A 16100-nucleotide genomic window follows, 5' to 3' on the forward strand; every position below is an offset into this window, starting at 1 on the left:
TTATTTGTTACCTCACATTAACAAGGGAAATTCTAAGTTAAACGGAAATGCTCAGATGACAGAAGTGCATTTAAAACTTCAGCTTTTGCCTTTCAAAGCACATGCATCTACCTGACAAGAAATCCTTTGACATCACAGTTCAGTTGTTACACCACTGATATAATAGCCCTGTCAATATTCCTGCCCCGCTTCATCTATGAATATCTGAGCTGTAGATAGTTCATCTGAAACAAGTGCATTGGACATAACAGAAGACAAGCATTACATTGGTCACATACTGATGAACATCAACATTTACAACTTTTACTTAAAGCATAAAGCTTTTGGAAGTGTTTGTGTGTGCGTGCTCATGTTAATGAAAGGAGACAGATGAATTCAATACATTGGAAAGGAACTGAATTGTGCATTTTGAAAATCAGAACAAGCACTGACTTATATTTCCCAGCAAGGCAAAAAGAATTCAGGCACAATTAGCTAACTTTTATTTGTGTTATCTGTATTTATGAGTCCCTGAAAGATGTCAGAGCTAGAAATTATTTTTTTTTAAAAATGCAAATAAATAATTTGCAAGCTGCTTTAGATTCATTTCATTTGGCCATACGTTTCTCTGCTTTGTATAATATCAGGTGCTGAGTAGTAAGTGTTCACTTAGTTCTGATTTCTTTGATATTTCCCATTTCTGACACTTCTCTTTTTTTATCAAAATCATAGATGCCACATAACACACCTTCACCTCTTCCCATATCAGTAGGAAGTTATGCTCTCCTGATGGAAGAAGGACCCTTTTGATGTTCAGTTTGGGAAGAAAAAAGAGTGTTTGACAAACAAGAACACAAATCCCAATTCCTCCCTGTGTTTTAGGAAAGGGATCTGAATGAAGGCTCTCGTCTATTGTCACAAACTGATAATATAATGGGCCAGATTCTCAAAAAGATATCAAGAGACAGCTGCCCTATTGTTTATAAGTATTATGTGGAGGTGACTATGAAGGTATTTTCATCTCTCTAAATTTGAAGATTATGCCTTCTTGTTTGTTTGTACAATATTTAGCACAATCAGACACAATTGGGATTAGTCTACTAAAATACAAGTAAAAAATATTTTTTCTTTTGCCCCTCACCTGAAGTGAAAAGGTAACTGTTAGGATTAGAGAGCATGGTTCCAAGTGGAACCAGTTGTAACACTGACAATCACAGATGCAGTAATTTCCAATCAGTTGAAACCTGAGGCAGCATTGAACATTTACATACAAAGCCCTGTAGTAGAATCTAGGAAAGGGGATCGACAATGTAGACAGGAAATGAGGATGAGTTCCAGGAAAAAATATCAAGTGCTAGCTACAAAGAGATCAATCATTTTTAGATAATGGAGGGAAACGTTTACCAATTTTTTGGTTCTATATCAGGTTGTTTAGGTGTGTGTTAATGTATTTGGAACTGACTTTCAAATTGGACCTCCAGTTTCATAGGTGTGATTTTGAATTCCCATGTATTTGCACACACAATGAATTACCAGGAAACAACAAGAATAAGTCATAAGGACATGATTGCAGAGGCACAACTGCATTTGAAAAGGAGGCCTGCTTTGAAAAATCAGGCACAGCATTTCTTCTCTTTTTGTTGTGAAGCATCAATTTACAAACTCATTTGGCTAATTAGCCTGTGACATTCCTGTAGAGAAAAAATGCAAACAGTTCCTATTAGGCTGCCATTTGATCAATGAATAATTGTCAAATACAACTCAAGTAACATTCAGCTTCTGTATCATCTTCAGTGCCCTGATACTTACCCCTTATCTTTTGATCAAGGACAAGACGACTTTCTGTTTTAGACACTGGACTTATGGACACTTCATGGTTTCAAGCCTTTAAGTATTGCATATGAGAACACCCACTTCTCCAAATTCCACAGAAGGCAACAATAAAAAAGGAAATACTATTGTAACATTAAAGTTGGACAAGCAAATGATTCCATCAGCAGAGCACAAATGAAACAGGTCAAAGATGGCTGGATCATAAGTCTGGCTCTAGGTTACGTTGAATACAAAGGTTTCCATTTTTCAAACACTACCCAACACAATAGAAAATGATGCTGTATCCATAAAACTGAATACAGAAAAATGGTTATAATTATTTCAGAGGATTGTTTTCCTAGTGTGTATCTATTATTATTAAATCTATTTTTTTTAAAAGATTACATTAGAATAGAATCTCTCCATAGGAGAAGATGCTTTGTTCTTTGCTGCCAAGGAAACAATATGTATTTCCATTCCCTTATTAAAAAGGTAAGAATATGACAGATGAAATGGCAGAAGTAATTAAATTAAAAAAAAAAAAGAATATACCAGTGGATCTGCTGGAATGCTAATTAAAACCAAGAACAGCTGTAATTGTGAGAGAACTAAGTTACTATAATACTATTTAACTCTCTGTTATACCTCAGTATCTGGTTTCATAATTTTTTTCTAGTCACATTATCACTGTGTAATAGCAGAGATCAGGTAAACCCAAAAATCTGGATGTAAAACTTCAGATTCAAATTTGTTCTCTGCAGTTCTATAGAAAAAAATCGCCCTCTAACCTTAAAGTCCATATGATAAAATCTGTAATGAACACCAAGAAGTTATACACATACACTATCAATTTAGATACTTATATTATTCCCAGTACTGTAACATATGAGCAGCTGTAAAAATAAATTAAGTAATGTACATCAACACTCCTGTGAGACAGGGAATTGTTATTGTCCCCATTTTACCAAGGGAGAATAGAGGCACAGAGGGGAAGTGATTTTCCCAAATTCACATAGGAAGTCTGTACAAGGCTGGGAATTGAACCAAGACCTTTCATCACAAGACCATTATTCTTTCAACTTCCCATAGCGAATATATTTATTAAGAAGCATCAAAACATTGTGCAAAGCCTCTTGGCACCAGCAGGACCATTTATACTGTCAGTCAGCATAGGATGCCTTTTTGTGGGCCAGGCCTTATCATGCTTTAAGTTGTGTGATGTAGATTTAATAAGAGAACTTCCTCCACAATCTCAATGAAAATCAGGTCATTTAAATTGATTTATGAACCTTTGTCCCCTCTATGTTTTCCTATCTACTTGCTTGACGAACTAGCCAGAATCTGTGAAAGGTGTTGAAAAGTAGATGTGCTTATGTAATGAAGGGTATTGAAAAAGGCTCCTAGGAAATGTGCTATTCTGTCCAAACTTAAAGTAATCTGCAGATTAAAACAACAAAACTAATAATGTAACTGACCCATAGACTGGATTAGTGTCACAGTGGCTGCAAGCGATGTCAGCAGCATTCTGCCAAGGCTCTTACTACAAGTGCTGTTGTCCAGAGGAGTTTTCAAACTGTGATGAGATGAATGCTCATTCTGTTGTAGATATCACTCTTCAGTTTTAAAATACAAAAAGAAAGTTTTCCTGGCTGAACTGTATATTTTGCAAACTGAAGCGGGGAATTGTCCAGACAAAGATGTCACTGAAGAGTGGTCATTGACCATTGCTGAAGTTTACAGCATTCTGTTCAACACACACATTACTGAAAGCAGCATTTCACCTATTCCCAAACACACAGCATAGGGACTAATTTCATGCTTCTTTCAGATCATGAACTAAACCATCCTATATCTGCCTCTGCCAAATAGCATTATGACCAGGCTCAATCTGTGTGCCATGTCTGAAGAGTAACACAATGCAAAATTACGTACAAACATGGCAAGATTGGGCCACTGAGATGAACTATTGCCTCTCCTTTGTAGCCATCTGTCCTGACTTACCTAGTGTACTAAGATGTAAATTCCTGTTACAACAACCCAAAGTTCAGTGGAGCATGGCCAGAATAGCACAACACAAGTAACAAGCAACCATTTCTGCAAACATGCAGACCATTTCCTTCGGGAACAACGACTATGCTACCCAAGTGGAATTCATTTATGGAACCAAGTCCATGATGTGAGAAAAAAAATTAGGAAATCACAAGTAAACAATAGAGCAACTCAGATATATCTGATCTAGCCCTGCATTAATACTTCCATTAGCAGTGGGCCAAAGGGTTAATTATTATTGGGTTTAAGTAATATATATTTTTATCCACTCTTATTTGCTTTGAAGTTTACTGCTGCTAAAATCAGTTTGCTGCTGGTTCCTTGGTTTATTCAAATCATTTTGTGAAGGCTGGAAAGAGTTAATTTGATCAGAAAGGCAACGTTCCACAATAATGTGTCTAAATTCCTTCCAGATTAAGACTGTCTTATTTTGTAGGAAGGCATGTGATATATATGGATCAAATCTACCATTTTTCTCAGTAACGGAGATGAAACTTTGAACTTTCTTTAGAGGTATTGTTATTACAGGAATGCAGAGCTAGCATAATCATTACTGCAATTATAAAACAGAGCTGTCCTCGTGCATTTAGCTGTTATCAAGTAAAGCAACCTGTGGATAAGAAGGTTTGTAATCAGTCAGCGATTATAGAATATAGAATGACACAAGGACTCCAACTTCACTGGAGTTCAATTCCTGACATCATCATTGGATTGTGGTCTTCCTTCCCCTGAACTAATGGCTCTCATTTTGGGCATGGGGGAAGTAGAACCAAAATACCAGAAGAGGAAAATGAAAATAAAGGTGATGTAACTCAATTATTAACCCAACAAAAATATGGAATAGATTTCACGATAGAAAATGAAATGATTTCTTCCTATATATTTTAACAACAATCTATAGGGTTTTAGCTTTATCCACTTGAACTTAGACAGGTCTGTATCTTCCTCATTATTTTATTCTAAAGCATCACTCTCTAGCATTTTGAACAAAAAAGTCATTTCAATATGACGACAACGTCGCATGTCAATATAATGACAATATGGTATATGCAAATGTCTATGCATTTTAAAAAGACTCAGATTTAGGAGAGTTTTGAGACATTTTCCTTATGCCTCAAGGAGAAGTTATAGGTTATAGTATTAATTGAATGATAAGACTAGCTATAAACTTGTATTCAGAATTTATTATTAGCACATCCAATTACATCTTTCTTTTATAGATAACAAATGTGAGTTAAGTATGTTGCTTCTTCATTTTGGGCAGAGTTGGGGTGAAGGTAGGTGACAGAATAAAGGAATGCTTAAATGTGCAAGGCCTAATTTCACAAACAAACAGCAGGAGCAGAGTTGTGTGTATGTACACATACACAATTGAGTGCTTAATTTGTACACACTTCTTCTGCTTCTGCTGGCTAGTTGAATATTTGTATATCCCAACTGCCAGCTATTTGTCCAGTTGGTCATGTGTTTCAAGATACCTAATTTGTACATGTAGCTAGTGTGATTGCATAAACAATTTAGGCATGAAATTGTGCTAATATTTTGTGTGCATTTATTTGGGTTCCTAACCTTTTGAAAAATCAGATTCTAAATCTTAATCTCCATATTATTTATACACACACACACACACACACACACACACACACACACCTATACAAAAATTAAATATAATTTTATGTACCTTTTTAAATGTATAATTCTTGGTGGAATGCATATACATTTTATTATTTACAAATTAATGTTGAAATTTGGAAAAGTGAGTAAAATATCAATATAACTCAGTTATACTGTGTTACTGACAAACCATTTAAACTGAAAAATGTGTTATGTTTTCTGGGTAAACGTGGGCCCATTTCTCAGCAGAAATGGGCTAAAATCAAGTTAAAAGGATTCATTTCTAAGCAAGAATGAATCCAGTATTAATGAAGGGACAATGGATAAGATTGAAAGTCTGTAAACATTTCTCCTGCAGATACTTGGTGCAAAAATAGTCAATTTATTAAAAATGCAAGTAAAAGAGAATGTATGTGTGGATAAGAACAACCAACCTACGTGTACCCTTCCCCTATCCACCCCTTGCCTGAGATGGAGGCTTTGTCTGGGCCAGCAGAAGCAAGAAAACTCTGGGTCCCTTTAGGGATTGACTCCCCTCCCCCACCACACACATTTATTTCTTCTCTTTGTGGACTTGAAGGGGAGGTGGTGTGCTCCTTGGCTGATTGACAAGACAACATACAACAATAATCTAATGCCTTTATCAGCCTTTCCTCCTGCTAGGATGTGAGTTCTGTGAGCTCCTCCCACCCCCTGGGATCAGAGTAGGATCAGGTTTTGGGGCCTTGCTCTGGGCATCTTCCTAATCATTTGGGGGGCTGGAAAGGATTTTTTCCTTACTGCAATCTGCTCTGGGCAGTATAGGGTTTTTTTCCGCCTTCCTCTGAATAGTCCACGTTGTCATGACTCGCATAGATTCACAGAGTTTAAGGTCAGAAGGGACCGTTTGATTATCTAGTTTGACTACTATCCTGTAGACCTGTTGACTGCAAATGGGAATAAGCACATATTTAAGACTAGGCACATGCTTAAATACCGTGTCAAATCAGAGCCTCGGTTTCCCTACATTTAAAATGAGGATAGTAATGCTTTATAACCTCACAGGGGTATTGGAAGGCTTAATTTATTAATGTTTGTGATGCATGTTGTCCTAATTATATGGTGAACTGTGTCTTCCAATCCTTTTAGTCCCTCTCAAGTGTACCCCTTGCCTGAATTTCACTTTGAGTGAAACCACACAGTTCAATCAATCTCAGGCTGGACCTCTGGGCTGCAGCCCCCTGATTCCCACCTGCATTAATGACACACGCCCAACTCATTTTTGGCCCATGTCAGAGTTTCCCTTTGGGAGCCTGTCATAATATACATTTGCAATGACACAGAAACAGCGTCTTTGGCAGGGAGAAGCAGACTGTTCCCTGCTGAACTTTCTACTCTCCCACCTCCATGTGTGCATTTGCCAGCCTGTCAGCTTTTCACTGACACAAATTGGGCAGCCTCCCTACCTTACCCAAACTCCCTCCCTTCTCCAGGATCTCTGAGGTTTTGGATTCCCTTTGATCCCTTAAAGCTTTAGGAAGAGTAAATAATTCTAGCCTGGATGGAGCTAGACAGGTAGTTTCTTCCCCACTGACTGCCCAGCCTTTATTTCCTCAAGGAGCTCGTCTGAGTCATTGTTTTACCATTCCTACTTCTGACTCCATAGCAAGTAACCTGTCATAACCAAACACACAGAGACCTGCACCATATTCATAAGAAACAACATGTATATTTCCCAGTTCATCACACATGGACGTACTGCAGCAGTTACCACTATCCAAATGCCTAAACATACATTAAAATATATAGAACTAAAGTGATTTCAAGAAGAGCTGGGGGATGCAAAATGAGGTTCGCTCAACCTTTATGCAAGGTGATATTCTTTCATCAACAAGTATTTAAGCTGCATTCTTTTCACTGCTAGACAGCACAGATTCAGATTTTTCTTGGAAAGAACTTTGCCCTAAATGAAGTATGGAATTTCCTATTCCCTTATGATTAAAAGCAAAAGTGGTGACCTGAAAAAGAAGATGTTTTAAATAACCTGATTTTATGAAACATTCTTCATATGCATGAACCACACTGATGAAAACCAAAGCAAATTGCATTAATCTCCCATACTCCCTATAGACTAGACTAAACTCTTCGAAACCTATTCAGGCTGACACATTGGCAGGCATACTTTCTCTGATTAATTAAGCCTATTATCAAAGGAAATTGCTCAATTGTTCATTCAATTGAGTGTGAAAGAAATTTAAAATAGTTCATATAGGAAAAATAAAGGTTTTTAATTTGTGCTGTAAATACAAGTGATTTGACTGCATTCATTATAATCTGGGAATTGGCTCATATAGAATCTGCCAGAATTAAAATATTGCTTTGTATAAGAAAAGTATTATTCTGATAATAAGACTGCAAATAATTGATTTTGGGAAACACAGAGAATTGTTTTACTTCAGGTGAATATTCAGGTGATCATCAGTATTCTATTCACATTTGCAATTTAGCAGAAATCAGATGTGAATAGAGTTCCCAACAAACTAAACTAGAAACCCTGTGTAAATACAGATGCACTGAAGCAGTTCAGAAGGGCCCACACACATCCAGAATGGGCTAGTCTCTGCTGTAGGCAAAGAGCAAGTCTGATTGCTTATTATTTATTCACAGTTCCACGGACAATGATCTGGGCAATGGAACAGTCCATTACCTGGCTCTTGAAGAGTAGCTGGACCAGTGGACAGCACATATCCTGTTCTGCTGCTTTAACACAATGGGGAAGCTTTTAAAAGATGGCATCTAAACTTATACCCATCCGTTCTGGAAGTGTTTATATTTACATGGCTGAAGCAGCAGACCATACCTGAAGACTGGCTGCCTAAAAAGCCACACAAAGTAGATTTCATTTCAAACCACTATCAATTCTGTGACCACTTTAGGAACCTAGTTTGCACAATGAGGCATAATATGGCCCCCTGGAACTTGATGATTACAGAAGCAATAGACCCCCCGATTCTCCTGCTCTCTATCATTTGAAGTAAAGAAGAATCTCCACCAGTTAGTAACAGTATAGGACTTATGAAATAAAGCTGAGCAGTTTTATTCTCTCCTAATGGGAAGTGGTACCCATACACTGTGACTAGTTCATTACACTCTTGAAAAGGCCCAGCATGCATAGCCATTTATCAAAAGGATCAATATGCAAGTACCTTACTTTATTTTTCCTTTACTTTTTATCTACTACATGCTAACTACTTCAGTCCTTACAAAAGCTGCTGTGTGACTCTTGCCTGTGGAAGGAAAGAATGATTTAGATGAGTGCTAACACAACAGTCTAGGTGGGGTTTGGTTTTAGCCAGCAATATAAGAAATATTCTTCTGTGGTTCAAAGGTTCCTGCTAAGGGTTTGTTCCAAGAGAGGTTAATCCTATGCCTGTGTAGTCAGAACACTTTCATCAGCATAGACAAATATCCAGGATGATGTTTGAGGAAAGTCACTGTCTAAATACAGAACAAGATCAGTGCTATGACTGAGTCCTGTGCTAGACCATTTTTGGGAATGTGTGGCCCACTCCCCTGCTCACCAAAGAAAATGCAAAACCTACGATTGGCAGAATTTCTTGAAAGAATTCCATTACTGCATTGCATGGGATAATTTTGCTAGCTTTCAGGAGAAGGCTATTCCTCCATATGCCATCATAGGTGGCAGATATGTCTAGGAAAGCTGCCCCAGTCTTGAGTTTTTGGTGTAATCCTGACTGTGTGGTGTTAAGGTAATACTTGGTCGGCGCAGCTGCAGCTTGGCTGAAAACCCATTTGTTCATTCTGTAACATTGTTTCTACAAGTGGCATAATCCTTGCCAGTAACATACAGAGAAGTGATATGGGCCAATATGATGAGGGATAACTAGTTGGCTTCCTGGGCTTGGCAACAAACCAAATCCTTGGGACAAGCCCTGGGGAATGGATATTAGAGAACAGCCATTTAGATAGAGCTGCCAGATAGTTCCCTGCCTTGCCTCAGAGGTTTTAAAGAAATTCTGGAAAGTTGCCATCAGGTCCTGTGGTTTCCTGGCATTTTGGAGAGAGATGGAATTGTTTACTTCCTCAATAGTGAAGGGCAATAATGGGGTGCTGAGGCAAATAGTGAGCTATTTGTCAGAGCTCTCCTCACACTTTGTATGTAGTAGACTTGTCCTCTAGTGCTTTTGAGCACATAAGAAGCATTCTTGTAAATCACATCAGCTGAAACTTCAGGCTTTCCATATTTCACTGAGTTTGCAGCCACAGGCTGATGGAATCATAGCCATGTTTTGCATCTGGATTGAGCAAAGCCCAGGGCGTTAATCATCTCAATTTATCTTTGACAGCATGCTAAATTCAGTGATTCTGGCAGGGATGTTGCAGAGTTCATGTCACTATACATTTGGTACTCCTTAATAGCTTATCACTTTCTGGTTTCCAGATGGAGTGTACCTTTTTCCATAGCCACAGGAGATGCTTTTTCTTATGGCTATTTGGACGAGCTGAGTGAAAAATCAAAATTTTCAGATTTTGATGGAATTGCATGGTGGGGAACACAATTGTCACAGTGAATCCAGGCCAATTTGCCTTTCAAACATTCCATCATGGTTTGGGTGATGATATGACTACTGGGAGTTCAATCCCAGTATGCATTATCACTAGTCATATAATTTGTACAGTTTAATGGAGCTAGAGGAGAAGAATCTTTTACAACAATATTTTCAACAAAAAGATTAAAATCTCATATAAAGCACATGGTGTATTTTGGAGCAAACACAGAATTAAGTGGATCTTATCCCCCTACATGCAGGAAAGCCCTCTGGTAATGCACAAGAAACCACCTTCTGTCCCAGCAAGAGCCTGTCTGCACATGGACAAATTTGGTACCTGGGCTCTTTAAACCCAGTACCACTTTGAGCCCTCACAAACATATCCAGAAAGGAAGTGGAGGTTACCAAGACAAGTGATGGATTCTCCATTTGTTGAAATCTTCAAATTAAGTTTCAATGTGCTTGAAGACATTCTGAAGCCAAATACAAGTGATAGGGCTCAGCAGATAGTTACAAGTAATCTTCTATTGATCGTGTCTTATGCCGGAGGTCAGACTAGACGATCTAATGGTCCTTTCTGATCTAAAAATCTCTGAATAATGAAGAAAGTAAGACCCTGTTTAGAATATAATTAGAATGTATTGTTTCCATTCTCAGTCCCATAGGCACAGCCTGATCTGAGAGGTGCTTAGCACCCATAATTCCCTAATGAAATCAGTGGAAACTGATCATATGCAGTACCTTGCAGTAGGTACTCAGCACCACTCATCCCAAACTTTGTATTTCAGCAGCTTTTTAGTTTCTGTGCTTGCAAAATTGAGTCTTCTTTCTGGTCATCAGCATGTAATAATGTTTTGCTTCTCTGAAATGAATCTGAAAGCTCTCAGCTCCTTCTAGGGTATGACAAAATTGCTCTAATAAAGCAGAAAAATCTTTTAACTGTGCCTTTTCAGTTTGCATTAGAACAGGAAATTTGGGGCTTCCAATTTCCATTGCTTGTTTCCTCTGTGTTTTTAGACAAGTAAATATTTTTAAAGAAAACAGAAGGGAAACTACTGTGATTCATTGTCCTGCTGGTATCACATCACATACAGAATAAATAGGCACGGAAAATAGTAAAAAGAAGGACTTAAATGTGTACCTTTCTTGCTTATTAGCAAGGATGTTTTGGTCTCAGAGATGCTGCATGCTGCTGACTTGTCACCAAAAGGATAAGGAAGATTGTTTTTAAGTATTCAATATTCTAATCTAGTCAATCACTGTTTGCAACATACGAAGTAGCCACAATGCAGTGATAGTTTCGAGTCTAATTAGCAGCATCAAGATTATTAGTGATTTCAGATTTTTGGTCTACAAATTAGTTTTGAGCTTTAGATTTCCCATTTGGGACTTTTCCTCTTTAAAATATAGCATATGGTTTGGGGTTAAAGTATCAATTATATTGCAACCAGATTTCAACAAAACATGTGATAGAAATTAATCTGAGCATGGCAGCATTATACAAACACTTCCCATATACTGACCCAACATTACAATAGGTTTTTTTACCATGTGTTTAATTAAGAACCTCAATTTTCTCCCAATGGGAATTTCTGTGTACTCAAGAAACATTCCCAAAGCACCTGTACTACTCCTGTGTACACAAACCCAACATGCCAAAGTCATTCTGCTTTTATTTTATTTTTATGTGAATTCTACTGAAACTGAACCTAGTCACTCTGTGCTTGCTAAGAATATTTTAATTTATGGTGGATAAGTCCATTAATGGCTAGTAGCCAAGATGGTCAGGGATGCAAAACCATGTTGTGTGTGTGTCCCTAAATTTCCAACAGCCAGAAGCTGGAATTGGGCGACAGGGGATGGATCACTTGAAATTGCCCTGCTCGGTTCATTCCCTCTGTAGTATCTGGCACTGGCCACTGTCAAAGGCAGAGTTAGACCATTGGTCTGACCCAGTAAGGCCATGCTTATGTTCTTATGAATGACATGCAATTAAGCAATCATTCAGATGATACTAGTGTTATTCATTTAGATTTTGTGTGACCTAGCTCAAATTAATGAATTTTAATAGCTATAGCGACAAGACTCAACAATGTAGATTCATAGATTACAAGGCCAATAGGGACCATAGTGATCATCTAGTCTGACCTCCTGTATAACACAGGCCATAGAACTTCCCCAAAATAATTCCTAGAGCAGATCTTTTAGAGAAACATTACTGACCATTTTTGACACACTGAGAATCCACCATGACCCTTGGTTAAATCTAGTGGTTAATTACCCTCGCTGTCAAAAATGTACACTTTCTTTCTTCTATGAATTTGTCTAGGTTCAATTTCCAGCCACTGGATTACATTATACCTTTCTCAGCTAGGTGGAGGAACCCATTATTACAAATTTGTTCCCTAGGTAGGTACTTCTAGACTGTGATCAAGCCACCTCTTAACCTTCTCCTTTTTAATTTAAATAGATTGAGTTCCTGGGGTCTATTACTTTAGCACTGTCTTGGAATTATGACCTCTAAGATTCAGAGGGTAGTCCAGTCTTTATGTCCATTCAAATCTATTGGTAATGACTGCCAATGACACTGGTGTTTGTTCTAAGATATGGACACCTCTCTAAAGAGGAAAGAGTGAAATGATCAACTCATTTCACTTACACCAGTGGTTCTCAATATTTTCCATCCAGGACCACCCTCCCCTGTAGCTGGAACCCTCTTCCCATTTAATAATGTGGGGAGTGCAATGAGCTCATGACCCCGTTACATATACAGGCCACTGAATAGGCATCACATTGTTTACAATTTCTCAATTGATATAGACTGGCACAGAACTGAACCAGTGATCTCCCCTGGGCCATCCAGTACCTTGATGTATTGCTTTTAAACTGTATTTTTAAAAAAAAAAAATACAAGTTCTGTGTTGTATGTTCTTAGCAAAACAGAAGTGTTCTGCACACATAGCAGGGACAGCCTGTGATTGTCTTCTTCAAACAGAATGACTTATAAAGGTATAATTAGCAAGAACATCTGTGTATATTCCAAGCAACAGGCATGAATTTCTCTTTTATTAAACTACACCTATCCCTCAATGAATTGAGTTAAAATTATGCATCTTTCTTATGATTTGGGAACTGCTTTGAGGTTCCTGCAAAGTTCAGTGGTTCCCTCCTGACATATTGATCAAGTTAATGTGGTTACTGTGTTCCATATTGGCTCCTTCACTGGCAGGAAATAATCAGATACAAATTGTGCAGGTATTTGGCATATCCCTAGGAAGATAATTTTCAGTGTGATAAAACAACTGGTAAAAGTTTAATCAACAGCAGTTAGAACAATTCCTCATAGTCATTAGTTAAAATACCACTACTGCTGTACTGATAAATGTGCTAGAAATAGAGGAAAGACATATATGGTATCATTTGTTCAGATAAATACATTCACAAATTTAAATATGAACTGTTCAGCCAACAAAAGAGCATCAACAACAATATCATCTTAATTAGGAAACTATCAGTTACAAACTTAAGCTTGCTACTGCTGAGAGATGTGTTCAATGCACTCTGTATTGTGCTGGGGAAAGCTGTGAACTAAGCAAAACATATAGGAAATCGTGGGGGTTAAGTATTTTTTTTCCAGGGGGGAGGGAAGGGTGAAGAAGAATACCCAATTAAATCCAACAGGATTTTATTTTGATGTGTCATATACTGCTGCTGCAATTCCAGCAACTGCTCATCATGCCCCAAAACAGCTCTCTCTCATGAGTCAATTAGATAAAGCCCTGCCATGTACATCTGGGACTGTGGAAATACCACCCAAGACAGTCACTCATGCCATATGCTGCAAGAGAAGCATTATTGTGTGCCCACCTTTAGAGCAACATACATACAGAATTCACCCAGTATAAAAATTAAAAAGTGAATGAAATCATGACTGTACCACAAAAGCATCCCTCCCTGAAGCTGTCACTATATGTCCGCTCAGGCTCAGCAAATAATGCAGCTACTACTAGCAGGCTTAGCACCTATGCTTCAAATGACATCTACCTCTATACATATGAGTCTACTTAATACTTTGTGTCCTCATCAAGGCACTTAGGGTCAGCTGCTAAGTGGTGGCTCAGACAAGTTGGAAATAAAGCACAGTCAAACAGGGCATTTGTTAACAAAATTAAAACCCTTATGTTTGTATGCTGCAGCTAAGGTTAGGTAAAGCCTTTGCTTTTGCCACTTTCATAGCACTTTTGTTGGATTAGCGAGGGAAATTACTCAGACCTTTTACAGGCAACTTGCAGGCCAGATCCTCAGCTGGTGTATATCAGCATAGCTTCACTGAACTCAATGGAGCTACATTGACTTACACCAGCTGAGGTTCTGCCCTGCATCTTTAGTATCCTGCTAGGTGCTGATTAGCCATCTGCCCCCTTTTCCATTAGTCCTCAATCTGTGCTTCCTCACTGCAGACACATCCAGCAGTGGAAATGACTAAATAACTCAAGACAGATTATTCTTACAATAGTTCTTGTCTAGTGTGAAATGGGAAGCAGTGGAAATATCATGCATGCTAGCATGAGGTTTCAAACCCAATTTGTGCAGAATCAAGAGATTTGGATAGTTTGGGTTATATTTGAGTGCTTAACCAAGCTAAACCTCCAAGGCTCTTGAAATTATCAATCACTGGAAACATAATTTATTTTGATTTTATTAGCATATGTAACCATGTTTCTGATTTGTCTACGTTCAAAAAACACTAAAAACCTTCTTTATGTAGGTTTCTGGGTAGATCTAACTCACAGGCAGGGCCCCCACATGAGGGGAGGGAAAAGGGTACACTTTGCTAGGGCCCAGATATCCTGGGCGGCCCAGCCCAGACTGCAACCCCCATTACCATGAGGAAAAAAAATATCATGGCTCATAAGATTGTATGTATGGGATGAGGAATTGTGGTATGTGTGTGGGAGGGGGCTCGTGTTACAAGTTTGTGCAGGGTCTGAAAAAATTATGCTTGGACCCTGCTCACAGGGCAGAGTTCTTGAGACAACGCAAAAAAGATACAACAGCTGTTGGCATTTGGGACAGGAAATGAAAATATAAATTCTCTTCGGGTCGCCTACAAATCCCATTTAAGTCAATGGAAAGACTCCCACTGACTTCAGTGTTCTTTGGATCAGGCTGCTTAGAACTAAGAGTTCTAATCAGTTTGAGATCACCATATATTTTTAATTGTCAAGGCAGGTAATTCACAACATAGGCTAAAGAACCGGCTATTGTCATTAATTTTTTTTTAATTTACACACATACAAAACTTATTTTTGGAGAAATATTGCCCCAAGCCACACCTGAATGAAAACAAATTGGATTTGTGTGTGTGTGTGGTGGTGGTGTTGAAGGCTGCAGTTCTGTTAAAGCAAGATTCTTACAAACACATGGCAGGTACACCAAAGCACATATGCACCTTAAAATTAGATCATGATCTTTTTGAGTCTCACAAGGTTGTTAGCAGACTTCGCACCTTTGCTGCATTCTGCCTTTACCAATAGAAATGATCCCCGGCTTCCCGGCTCAAGGGAGAAGCAAACTCTGTCATCTGCTGATCATGCTCAGAATTAATGGGTATGCAGAGTGCCTAAAATACTACTTGTGTTACAATAGCACGCAAGGGCCCCAACTAAGGCTGGGGTCTGTTGTGCTAGGCATATAGATACATAGTAAGAGATGTAGCCTGTCCTGAAAATCTTACAATCTAATTAGAAAAGACCAGAAATGGGTGAGATAGGAGATACTTAAACAAGCTCATACAAGTCAGTGGCAGAGCCAGGAATAGAACATAGGCCTCCTTAGTCGTAATACAGTGCCCTGGCTGCTGGACTACACGGCCTCTCTGCACCCTGTGAATGAGTGTCCCTTCTCGTCTTTCCCAAGTGTCCAATAAGTGAGCCTGATAATAACCTCCACATTACCCTTTCGTGCTCTAAATATGTACTGTTTGTACCTTAAATAAATAAAATAGGGCAACAAAAAATATTCCAAATGAGAAATTACTGTCTTTATATGCTTACAAAATTCAACAGAACTTGTATTGCCTCAGTTAACACATAA

At 38.3% G+C, this 16100-nt stretch overlaps 1 long non-coding RNA gene across 1 annotated transcript in view; it reads right to left on the minus strand.

The window, feature by feature from the left end:
- Positions 1-14037, minus strand: part of LOC137167163 (uncharacterized) — a 63889-nt gene extending 49852 nt beyond the window's left edge. The window contains exon 1 of the long non-coding RNA XR_010924031.1: positions 13942-14037. This is a non-coding gene — a long non-coding RNA (uncharacterized lncRNA). The remainder of the gene's footprint in view (positions 1-13941) is intronic.
- Positions 14038-16100: the final 2063 nt, after the last annotated feature.

Source organism: Emydura macquarii, unplaced genomic scaffold (genome assembly GCF_026122565.2).
Source record: "Emydura macquarii macquarii isolate MOO-44397 ecotype Brisbane River unplaced genomic scaffold, CSIRO-AGI_Emac_v2 contig_2897, whole genome shotgun sequence".
Lineage (NCBI taxonomy): Eukaryota > Metazoa > Chordata > Testudines > Chelidae > Emydura > Emydura macquarii.